At 40.5% G+C, this 13,047-nt stretch overlaps 1 pseudogene; it reads right to left on the bottom strand.

Annotated features, from left to right (window-relative positions):
• Positions 1-513: 513 nt before the first annotated feature.
• Positions 514-12,792, bottom strand: LOC137290206 (CD151 antigen-like; annotated as a pseudogene).
• Positions 12,793-13,047: the final 255 nt, after the last annotated feature.

Raw genomic sequence — 13,047 nt, 5'->3', positions numbered from 1 at the left:
TCGTCCAGGTCAAAGTTCGATTCCAAACACCGGTACCAGGTACGAGGTCTGTTTCGGATAACTGCTGAGGGGTAGCCTCAAGGATAAAGTGTTCGCTCGTCATTGCTAAACTCCAGGCCCAAGCTAACACACATCACACCTAGTGATAGCCTTGTGGTTAAAACCGTCGTCGTTCAGGTGCAAGTTCGATTCCAAACACCGGTACCAGGTACGAGGTCTGTTTCGGATAACTGCTGAGGGGTAGCCTCAAGGATAAAGTGTTCGCTCGTCATTGCTAAACTCCAGGCCCAAGCTAACACACATCACACCTAGTGGTAGCCTTGTGGTTAAAACCGTCGTCGTTCAGGTGCAAGTTCGATTCCAAACACCGGTACCAGGTACGAGGTCTGTTTCGGATAACTGCTGAGGGGTAGCCTCAAGGATAAAGTGTTCGCTCGTCATTGCTAAATTGGCGTAAAACCATACTCACTGAACCACTCTGATACTGATGAAATATATTTAAAAACAAGGGAAAAATATCCTTACTTTATTTGACTGATAGGCAAAATACAAATGGAAACCAAGGACGTTCAAAGTCGGAATAAATCGAACCACGATTACGTCAAGAATATAATCTCAGAAAAGCTCCTTCATAAACGATGCAGATATGGTGTGTCGTCAGATTGAATCTGGGTAACTGCAGATTGGAAAACAGATAATTTCGCAGTTGAGGCGCAAAGGCCGTCTCCCGTCTCCAGATGTAGATCTCCACAACACTGCACGTGAAGTTCCGTGTGACTTTCCAAATGAATACTCAGATTAGAAATTAAGGACCAGTAATTCATCAGATAGGAGGGGAAATTCCCCCAATCGGGGCGATGGCGTATCATTGACAAGGTTATACAAAATGCATGAGTTTCGATCTGAAAAGGGTGATATATGATGCAATATTTCGCGGTACAACCAATTGTCGGATCAAGGACTGACGGTATTCTACAACATGTCTGTGACGTTGGATTGATTTTCCCTTGCACGCGCTCTGAGCCCAACCGGAAGACGGATACTCTCCGTCCGACACATTAATAACCCGGATGAGCGAGCAGACGACACAGTGAATGCATCCAAAAGTCTCCATGATGAAGTACATTCAGGGAACGTCATTGAAAATAGGAAATTTCATTGATCATGTTCGGATTAACTAATTCGGCTTGGAGGAAATCTATGAGTAGCCAAATTTATGAAAGAAAAATCGCAACGGATTAAATGTGGCTAATTGCTGTAAATAGATTTTTTTTCATAATATTGGAAAATCTACTAAGGTATGGAGTTCGTGGCTACCATTGTTCTATTTCCAAGACATTGCTACTTACAGCAGATATAACGAAACGAGCAAGAGAATAATACAATAAATCGGTTTCTGGTCCGTTGATTGCATCCGTGTTGTCTTCAACGTGTACATGGATCTGCGTGAGTAATAGACGAATTTTTACGCAGATAATACACGTTGTTAAGGATACATACAAAATAGCTTATCTAAAGTAACCTGTCGAAATACACATGTGAAAAATGCGTAAGTAGATAGTTTTGACTATAACATAGGGTAGTCAGAAATTCGACACTTATAAACTGGATATTTCAAGAAATACAATATGTAGTGGTCAAAATTTTTGAAACAGTAAATCATTGTATATATGCCTCGAAGGAAATCTTCCATTAAAGAAGAAAAAGCAGTTGCCGTAATGATCAAGAGCTCAACATCGCATTGGTTACAGAACTAAATAGAGGCATGCCTTTGATATGAGAATAATGTATATTCAAATCAATTATCACGAGAGTATGATTGCACATTTACCGCATACTCTACAGAACAGAAAGCCATTTCATCTCACCAAATATCAATTGTATAAATAAAACGTAGAATAATGACATGGGTTAAACGCCCATTTGAACAACATTGCGGATATATCCTGGTTCGTGAACTTGGGGCTGTGTTTAACTATTCTGGTGACATCCATTATGTGGGTAAAGCTCCTACGAACACGGCCTCGGCGATTCTTGCAATCATGGGTTCCTGCTAGATCCAAGGGACACAAATCTGCATCACGAATTGTGGTGCCTCAGTCCATTCCGATAGCCCCTATGAACAAATTAGTACACTGATATGTAAAACATTTTAAAGTGCGGATCAGGCTTTTTGGACGGAAGATATTAAAATAGGAAGGTAGAATGAAATAGTGAAATGTCTTAGGATTAAAAACATATTCTTCAAAGACAGATGAAAAACGGAATGAATTTTAAAAGTAGAAACGTCTTTAAGCTGTTGCCATGGAGATGTGATAAAGTACATTGTTGATCCAGCGATGGTTTACTATTATGATGGATGTGTTCTGTGACAGGTAATAAATGAACCTTCCACATTCTATGAGAGTTCGTACAGTCTTCAAAATACCTTACACTAGGAACCTAATTAGAAACGTCATCTGATTGGAGGAAAGTACCTTCCAAGGCCTATAACTCTACCTCGTCGCCCGGTGACGTACCACTAAATCTTGCGCACAGACAGAATGACAATATGACACCAATGATCTGAAAAGTAAAAAGACAATGTCCATGAAAACAATATCATTTTGGCATGTTCTTGTTGTTGCTTAGAGAAAACTAACTGACCAGTATCAGAAAGCTACTGAATAAACACCGTTGTGTCAATAATTCGAGTTATTTGGAGCTTGACACAATGCAATAATAATTACTAAACCACGAATAGGCACGACCAGACGTTTCCTCCGATATAACTAAACGTTCGACACAGATATATTTCACTGTAGTCACAAGAATGTGCATCCTAAACGTTCCAGTGTGTTATCAGAAATACCCTATACTTATGTGCCATCACATCTTGAAGTCGGCACGAAGTAGACGTTAGATAGTCCGCGTACATGTCCTGAATGTAAAATCTTACGATAAACAACGCCCTGGTTCCAGGTCATGACAAAAGTTGGACTTCACAAAAGATGATGGGGGCTTTGTGAAAGAATAAATTGTTAGGCCCGCTTGCAGAAAACGAGACTAATGTATGAACAGCTCCACTAAGATAGCTCAACAATAATTAACATAAAGCAAAATAATACTCATTAATCAATAGAAGGGAACACGCAAATCTCGAAGTTTCTTTCTTTAAAATATACTCACCAAAACGATCGCCACGATTGCAGATACTATGCCAACAACGGCGGAATAGCTCAACAAATACATAATCAGCTGGTCATAACAGCCCTGAAAAACGAATAACATGATGTGATGAAGATGAAGATGATGATGATGATGATGATGATGATGATGATGATTCAAACACTGGCCAAGATGAGCTGCCGACGTACGATCGGGATTGTCATTAGTGTGTTTTCCCTTTATTTCCAGCAAATGCTTCATATCTCCCACTGGCAATCCCGATTATCGAGAATGTCAGATTGACATTTCAGCTTCTTGAGAATGAGGGCATAGTGTAGTTGTATGCCGTTTTTAGCAGTATTCCAGCAATACTACGGGGAGGACACCAGAAATGGGCTTTACGCAAAATGCCCATGTGGGGAATCGAACCCGGCCTTCGGTGTGACGTGCAAACGCTTTAACCACGAGATTACTCCACCGCTCTCTTGTGAGTGACCTTTAGACCCGGAGCCAAGGTGAAATCAAGTGCATGCATTGAATATTTCCCATTTCTCACAGGTAGGTCAAGATCAGGATCAAGATCAAGATGGTTTATTGTACATAAGGCCTCTGGTCCGTATCCATAGTGTTATAATGACAGACAGCATACTGACATGATTACAAAGCGTGAAAAGCATCATAGCATTGTGAAATTAGTTACCAGGCGAAGAGTCTCATAGATAGGTAACACTACAACCCAAAACGAAGTCTTGAATTTCTAGAGATTCATATCTCATCTCGCTGTGGCTTTTCAAAATCTCTGTTAAGCTGCTTAATTCCCATGTCCTCAGAGACAAATAGTTTGAAGAATTACACAGCCTACGGTCGACGTATTCTGACATTTGTCTGTTGTGTGATGACATCATGAGCATCGATCATGAGGTACGATGACGTGTCAAGCACGTCAGCAACCGGATCACCCGATCCCGTTAGCCGCCTCTTCCGACAAGCATGAGTTGCTGACGACCGATTTCCATGACGGTAATGCAACTCGATGAGCAAGCGGGTGTTTTTAATCACCGGAGTCCTCAATAACAAGGCCGCATGATAGCGTCCGGTATAACATTCAAATCTCGCATTACGAAAAACTTGGATATCATGATTAACGCAGTCAAAACATATGGGTATATATTCAAACTTGCAACCGCCCATGCTCGCTCAGTGAGTGAGTGAGTGAGTTGGGTTTTACGCAGCTTTTAGCAATAGTGAGTGAGTTTAATTTTGCGTCGCAATCAGAAACAGTCTAGTTATATGGCGGCAGTCTGGAAATGGAAGTACGATGACATCTGTCAGCTAAGTCAACCAGCCTGACCACCCGATCCCGTTAGTCGCTTCTTACGACGAACATTGAAGATCAATTCTAACCCGGATCTTCATGGGTTCGATCCTACAGAACTGGTCAACCTGATCACATGCTCATTTAGTACTCACTGTGGTGTAGAGGTGTGGGTTTATCTTTTTGAAGCTCTCCTTCTGTGGGTTGATGTGATTGGGGGGTCCAGGGAAGTAGGTTTGTCCCGTGCAGATGGCCTTGTCCCCCTCACGACAGCAGCTGTCTGGTACCTTCTGTAGCTTCTTACCTTCTGATTGAAAACGAAACTTGTCTGATGATCACACCACTTCAGCACGCAAGACACAACGTTAGTGGGAAACAACGAAAGAAATGCTAGCAAAACCAAAAGAAAGCGCACAACAGATGAACAGAAGACTTGGTAGGTCAGCTAGCATCATTGGTGCCATATGTTTGGAGAAGGATAGTGGTGGTGGTGGTGGTGGGGATGGGGGGGTGGGTGGGCTGGGGTAGAGACTTCGGCATGTTTTACACCAAACCTTTAACTTTTCATGTTTATAGATAATATATTTTCACTTCTAAATTGTATTGCATTCTGAAATTCCTCGCAATAGGACTAAAGAATATGAATATGAAGATTCTTCAGACAGTGGCACCAATGCTAAGCGAATTATAACTAAACAAAATGTATACAGAATACGCAAGATTGTAAAGGTTACAAATATGGGTTTCATACAAACATAAATGGAACAAAAGATGTATGATCATAAGCACTACATGGATTGCACTCCGGTAGGAAAGAGTACATGGGGTTGGAAACTACGAACGAAACAAGCAGAGTGAGCAAGTTTATTGCAGTGAGCGAGTTATGCGAGTTTATTGCAGTGACTATATATTTGCTGGGATGTATTTGCAATGAGTATAGATTTGTATTGCGGATTTGTTAAAAGTAAAGATATATATTTGCGTGGAGCATTAGTCATTAAATACGAATTATATCAGATATCTACTGGTTCTGAACATTTGGATTTATACTGAATATAAACAGGTACACCTAACAATTATTTGCAGAGATACATATTTACACTTACTACTTATTTACAATTACTATTTACACATATTTGCAGATATCAAAGAACATCTATTTACAGATGTACATTTACACTAAACACCTCCATTTACACAGAACACAATTTTGCACAGATACATATTTGTACTGAACACCAATTTCTACTGAACATTTATTTGCACAGGGCACTATTGCACTGAAGTTTTATTTGCACTGACTATTTGCAGTAATACTTACGGTCATTCTGCATTTCATTCTACCACAACGTGTTGGTGGAATAAAATGCCCAGGAATCGGTTGAAGTGCCATTTCCAGATATGCCACAGCATCCGAGCTGAAAGAGGGATCAGATAATCACGGATAATGAAAATAAAGTGAAACCCTCTAGTCGTAAATGACAAGGAATCAACAAGGAAACCCACTTGGTCTAGATCGTTAGTCGACAGATCCCGATAGTCCCATAACAGCACACGTGCCAGATCGCTAGGTTCAAAACACATGTTCTTCCGTCAAAAACCGTTAGTCTAGAGGAACCGTTTGCCCGTACAGGAACCGTTAGCACGGAAACTTCGTTAGCTTACACCTCGTTAAGTTGGTTACTACAGTCAATTATTAAAGAAATCTGTCATGAAACTTCGTTAATCCGGAAACTCAGTTTAGTCAGAGTTTGTGAAAAACAAATTGCCTCTCTACAAAATCTAGTATTCACAAATTCAGGAAGACACTAATCCGAAAGAAAGATTTCACAGAAAAATTGTACCGTCCGAATTAACGAGTGAGTGAGTGCCGCCACTGTTCAGCAATATCACATCGGAAGACACAAGAAATTGGGCTTCGAAACCGTCAACACTTTTAGGAACGATGATGTATGGAAATGTTGACGACCACGTCGTTTGAGTCTTACCTGTCGCTGCATGGTATCCCACGCATCCGTTATGCGCTTGTGTTCAGGTAACGTTCGAATACCTACGCCGTACTTTTCCGCTAACGTGTCGCGCATATGGGACTTTATGTGCGAGGTAAGCTGAAAGAAATGATAAAATCAGAGATTTAGTTATGTTTTACGCCGCTTTAGGCTATTACAGCAATGCCATTGTTGGAATCTACAGAAATGGTCTTCACACATTACAGGCATGTGGAGCAACCAACACGAATACTTGGGTGGCGGGATGTACTGTTGGTAATGACAACCGATCAATCATCGAAAAACAATTGGTGAGCGCCATTTATCAAATATTCATGGCTACGTTTGTTGTTGCACAAAAATATTAAAAAAAACACCAATTAGTTCTTTCAGACACGCATTTATTTCGCAAAATACATTTACCAATATAACATCTTTAAAGGATGACCAGTATTTAAGGGACATAAATTTCCTGGAGTCCTTAAGATGCATTCAGTCATGACAAGGACGAGCTTGTTGTGCTGTACGAAATGTAACAGAAAGAAAACTGTGAAAAGTATTGTTACTCAAACAGTTTGTTCCGAACTTGTTTGAGTTCGACTGTGAGAAAACATGATCGATTGTTAGGCAGGTTTATCATTGCGACCAATGTTCGATTATTTCAATTAATTCGACCACCACTAGGGGAATGAGTTTGGTTTTACGCCGTTTCAGCAAAGTCATGGTTGGAATCAGCAGAAATGTGCCATCCATATGGGGAATCGAACACATGTCAAGGAAATGCTGTAATCACTACCTGCTTCATGGGGGATTGTCAACTTTATATGGGAGACAAATCCGAAATGAGTGAGTTTAGTTTTACCCAACTATCAGCAATACTCCATCGATATCTCAGCGGAGGACTCCAGAAAGGTCTTCACAAATTGTACACATTTAGGGAATCGATCGAGTGATTGACTGAAAGTTGTTTTACGCCGCATCAGCAATTTTCAGCTTTTCCGGGCTCAGGGAATTGAACCCGGTCTTTCAGCGAAAGCTTTCACCACTGGGTACCCTATTGCGCGTTTTACATGAAGATGAAACCAGGAACAAGCTATGGCGCTTACAAAGGTATGAATATAATTGTCATGAACTGGGAATCGAACCCACGATCATCAGTGTCTTGCTGACCAAGGGACGCAACTTTGCTCAACATGTTGCGGTATCCTCGACGACTAGGTCCCTCATGCCCAAACAAGTAATACATAGTTCAATAAATTTATATAATGTCAGGTGTCGTTTCATTTACTGGGGTTTTAAGATACTTACCGCGCCCCGGAAGGAAAACGACAAGCTTGACGCCACGCCCAGTGTTATTAATATTATGGCTAACGTTGCGCCATACTGAAATAAGGAAAATACATGTGAACAGTTGTTCCAGATGTGAATAACTATAACACAGAGCTTCAGCAAAACTATGTACATGAGCTCATAGTAAAAGCTTGAGTATATCTCCTCTCGCGCAAAAACCCGGGAAAATAAAATCTATAGTAGAACCTATTACACCAGGATAACAATCTTGCAAATGAAATCAGAAAACTTGTACCAGTGAGAAATGTCATAGTTGTATTGCATTAGCAGCTCTTCAAACTGTGCAGTATTTGAATTGAAGGGATTTCAGTGTACTGAAAATACGACCATTCCCACCACTTGTTTATACTGATTTACGTTAAGTGACTGACTAGCTGACTGAGTGTGGTTTTATGCCACTTTTAGCTATATTTCAGTAATGTCAAGACAGGACACCAGCAATAGGCGAATTACGATAAGTATATAATGTTATCTGGATAATATTCCATGGATGCATTTAATCACGATTAAACACATTGTGATAATTTCAAATTTCGTATTCAAAAATTACTTCAAACTCGTTTTGAGGACGTTGTACAAATAACATTCGCAATGTGATAATAGTATACTCACAAAGGATAAAACACATTTATTTTCTCGTAGTGTGCCACAACACCCACAGAAGGCAAGGAGGGCCACAGCCCCACCCCCAGCGATGAGGAAGTATGCCGGCCCTTCATATAGATGATTATCCACAATTGTTGTCACTTTCCCTGCGCCGAAGTCGGTAACAAGGAGCCACACCCCCACTCCAAACAACGCACAGCCAATAACCTGGAGACACATGCAATCTTGTCATGTAGACAAGCGTCATATGTAAATACATTTCACATCGCGATGCGATTTAACAATTGATATATCTGGTACGTCAAAAGTTTTGTTTTGTTTGCTGTTTAACACCGCACTCAACAATTTCCCAGCTTTTAAATTTAGATAATCGAGTCTAGACCCAACAATCCAGTGATCAACATCATAAGCATCGATCTACGAAACTGGAATACATATGTTACGATGTGTGTGTCAAGCAAGTTGGCAAGTCTGACCACCCGATCCCGTTAGCCGCCTCCTATGAGAAACATGGGTTGCTGTTGCCAATTTCAACCCGGAAATGTACGGGTTAATCCAATACGTAAAACATACACTTGACATACTATCAGAATTCCGTGTGTATCATTGAGAGATAAACCTGTCCGTATCACAAACGGATAAGTAGTTTAACCATTTGTCCACACTATCCGTGGACATTCGAGACTGGATCCGACACACAACTCTAACATAATCGACGTATCGTAGGGTGGTCTGTTATTGAATGTGGACAAGACAACCCAGTGACTGACATCATGAACATCGATCTATTGGCGTACGATGACGAGTGTCAATCAAGTAAGTCGCCTCTCCCGACCAGTAGGGTAGCTTAATGGTTAAGGAGTTGGCTCATCACGCCGAAGACCCGGGTTTGACACATGGATACGATGTGTCCATTGTCTGTTGTTCCCCGCTGTGATATTGCTGAAACGCGGCGTAAAACACCACGGACTCTTCCGACAAGCACAGAAAGCTGATGTCCAATATCAATCCAGATGTTCATGAGACGTCACAATGGATAGAGATGCTTCTGTTGTTACAATACATCTCAACTTCATAGAGCACAATTCAGATATTACAAGAATCGCTAGATTTGAGCTTGATGAGGTCATAGTAGGGTTGAAAATAATCAATCATGCTGCTAACAAAGGGCCGAGTAACTGACTAGTGATCTTTACAATATGGCTGCACTAGGGATAATCTACAAAAATAAGAGAAAATCCCATTTTAGGATTATCCGTGCGAGGTTTCAACTTTATGCCTTTTAGTTTCCGAGATGTGGAGTTTATCAAGGATGTAACCACGTAATAGAATACAACTACGGATCTGCCTAAAATCAGCCATACCTTACTTATCTGTAAAAGGAATAATTACCACCATGAAAAATCTAACGTTTAAACTGCTACTGTTTTCAGAGGCAAATAAACAACAAGAAAATGACACTAAAGTTCTTTTCAGTTCTTACAAGTTCTACTCACTGTATACGGTTACGCATGATTACATTTAGAACTCGGTACAGTTTTCGAGGGTTTGTTCACGTTTAAGGCAGTGTTCGACTCGCTATTACTTACGCATAAACTATTCAACATCGCGGTTATGTACGTTTAATACGAGACCGACATTCTCTGCCCATGTTTATTTCATGAACAAAACCAACTGGGGACATGTAAATATATGTAAGTAGTAGATGGGGAGTTATTATACATGTATATCGTTTGACCTTTCGAAAGAATGTGGTAATGATATGGTAGGTCTGTATGAACATATTACCAATGTGTTTAAATTCATAAGTAGCTGATTAAATTATACTCATGCGTGTTGGATAAACGTTCACGTGCATCTAAACGAAAATATTTCCCATCATTTTGACGATGACGACAATAGCTTTAGGTAGGGAGTGTTTTTAAAGAGATCAACGCCCCGTCTTTCATCTTTGAACAAGACAATTTTGAACAAAATCACTTGCCTAAGATGAGTGTGTTATGTGCATCGTTGTGGGGCAGGACTAAGTCCTCAGGAGTCAAACAGGACCAAATACGGTCACGGTTTCCCAAACCTCCATGCTTTATTCGTGTAATCGTCGGCAAATTCTGAGGTTACAGCTTTGTCTATATTTTATTCGAGATGTGGGGCTAAACGTTCCAGGCATAAAAACCTTCTCTCGTGACAGCATAGCAGTTTACTTAGAGACTGTCATAAATGTTTTGTTTTTTTATTAAACTCGAAGAGCTTTACGTTTGTTGAACTCAAGCAAAGAGTCGTCTACTTTTCAGCAAGGAAAGAAACATGTGCATTTTCTTCTTCTAATATCCAAGAATTCCTGCAAAATTTGAAACGAATTTGGGTTATGGTGATGACCACTTCAATATATTCTCCCTAACCATGCATAAAACCAGGAACGTTTCCATCTACCGTTTGCTGGTGATTCCAATATTACCGCTCTGAAGTATGAAAGCCCTTAATGGACTCTAACTGAATATAAACGTTTGCAGCACATCGTGGAACGCAGAACTTGATTTGCTTGATATTATCCAAACAGCCATTTTCAACATTTTCAAGCCGCCTCTTGGGTGTGTAGGTACGACGTATCTTATAATCGTGGGTGAGCTTCAAATTGAAGATTAAATTGGGAGAGAATATTTTGTGAGTGTGAGTATGCTGGCAAGATCTGTTCACTTAAATTCGACCCCTCAATTGCGTGTGCATGGTGTGCATTTACTACATCTGCCTAATGCCAGCCTTATTACTAGTCTACAGAGATACCATGCCGGCAGAGGATATCCAAATGTAGGGATCTGAATCAGCTGTTTGTTTTTTTTTGTTTTGTTTCTGTTTTTGTTTGTTGTTTTCACCAAAATGCCCAACAGCAGAACATCAAGCATCATGTTTTGGAATATAGTTACCATGGGAATGACGAACTCTCTGCATGAAGGAGGAAGCCTGTATGATTATGACTATTTTGAAGGTATGATTACGTGGGATATTGTGTCCAACTGAGACGGTATCCATGCACAATAGATCCCCAGCAGTCTGAACGAGGATCGGATGGTACAAATATATGGCTGAGTGTCTTGGACAAACAAATGCTTATGCTATTGACGATCTGTTTATATGGCACAAACCGTTAAAATGACTAGCAATGGGATAACATGGCAACCATGTGTGAGTGAGTGATATGAGAGTGCCTTCTTGTATCTGCTAGGTGGCAATGGGAAAGCGATGGTTGATATCCGTTTTGATTTGTGAGCTGACTAATGTTTAGCATTGGTTTGACCGTTCCAGATACTAACAGGTACCAGTATTGCCTAATGCATGACTTCTTCAACTATTACAGTGTGCGCACTGACATCAGTCATCATCCGTTTGGAAGTGGTAAGATCCCTCAATACTATAGCTGCGGACAGTTGGTCTTCTTTTACAGCTGCATCACAGCCAGCCGTCGTCAGCAATAGCATACAAAAAAGCCATGTAAACAAACGAGAGACCGTAGTCATGGCGTCAGCAACTATCTGAACGTGAGGTCATCATGACCTAGTCAGAAAGGTCACAACTCGGCTCAGACTCTGGGTCCACAAAACAATCTTAGTATGACTGCTGTACGTAAGCTTAGGAATTTAGATGGCGTTAACGCTAAGATCGATCTATGGATCCTGACCTTGGTAATATCGATTTGTGGACCTGAACTTCGTAAATATGAATACATGACTACAGCTCCAGAGGGCGAGGCCATGCCATTTGTTTATCAGTCAAGATCGATATTTCTATTCTTTGTGTTAGGTCATGCCCAAATAAAGACTTGTTTACTTACCAATATACAGACATTGTAACAATGGAACGTTCTACGGAGGCACACTGTACAGTTGGAGTCATTCTGCCTCCGTACACGTTTCGCCTTATAATCATCCGATGATCGGCGTCCTCGTAATGGCTGAAAACAAAGACAGACGACAGTGAAATTTGATGTTTGTAAAATGATCCTTGTCATTCATCAATATGAAGAAATATTCTTCCTATTACTAACCTACACACATCAAACGTTGAAAATGCTAAATTGAAAAACAGTTGAAACAAATTTCTAATATAACCCGTTTTCATTATTCAGGGTAGTGAGCTGAATAAATCACATGCTTTCACAAAAGGTTTGTTGACCTGCAATACTGTAGTGACACATTCAAGGCCCGAAAATTAGGAATGACATAAAGTCTACTACACCTCCAACGAAGCCGGTTAACGCAGCGATGACCTTGGCAAAAACATCATTATAACTAACGTCTTCACTGGTGATAGTAAACTGTCCTACCATCATCTGGTAATCCTGATTGTGATATCCATCAGGTGCCTTCTTCATCATTCGCGTATTGATCCATTTGAGCACAATGGCATCACACCGCAAATGTCAGTTGAGACCCGACAAATACCGCCATTACGACGGAGACTGAAAATAGCAATTTACGATAATTTATAACAAATTATATCATATCACTCTAGCATTGGATGCTTGTCTGGAGTATATTCCAATTCCGTACTCAAACGTCGTGGTTGTGTTTGCGAACGCAGTTTAAAGGAAGCTGCTAGATATCGTGTTGTCGTGATTTTATCGACTGCTATTGCTGGCATGACGCT

The sequence above is a fragment of the Haliotis asinina genome, chromosome 7, assembly GCF_037392515.1.
Source record: "Haliotis asinina isolate JCU_RB_2024 chromosome 7, JCU_Hal_asi_v2, whole genome shotgun sequence".
NCBI classification, from domain to species: Eukaryota; Metazoa; Mollusca; class Gastropoda; order Lepetellida; family Haliotidae; genus Haliotis; species Haliotis asinina.
This window is presented reverse-complemented; position numbering and strand designations above follow the sequence as displayed.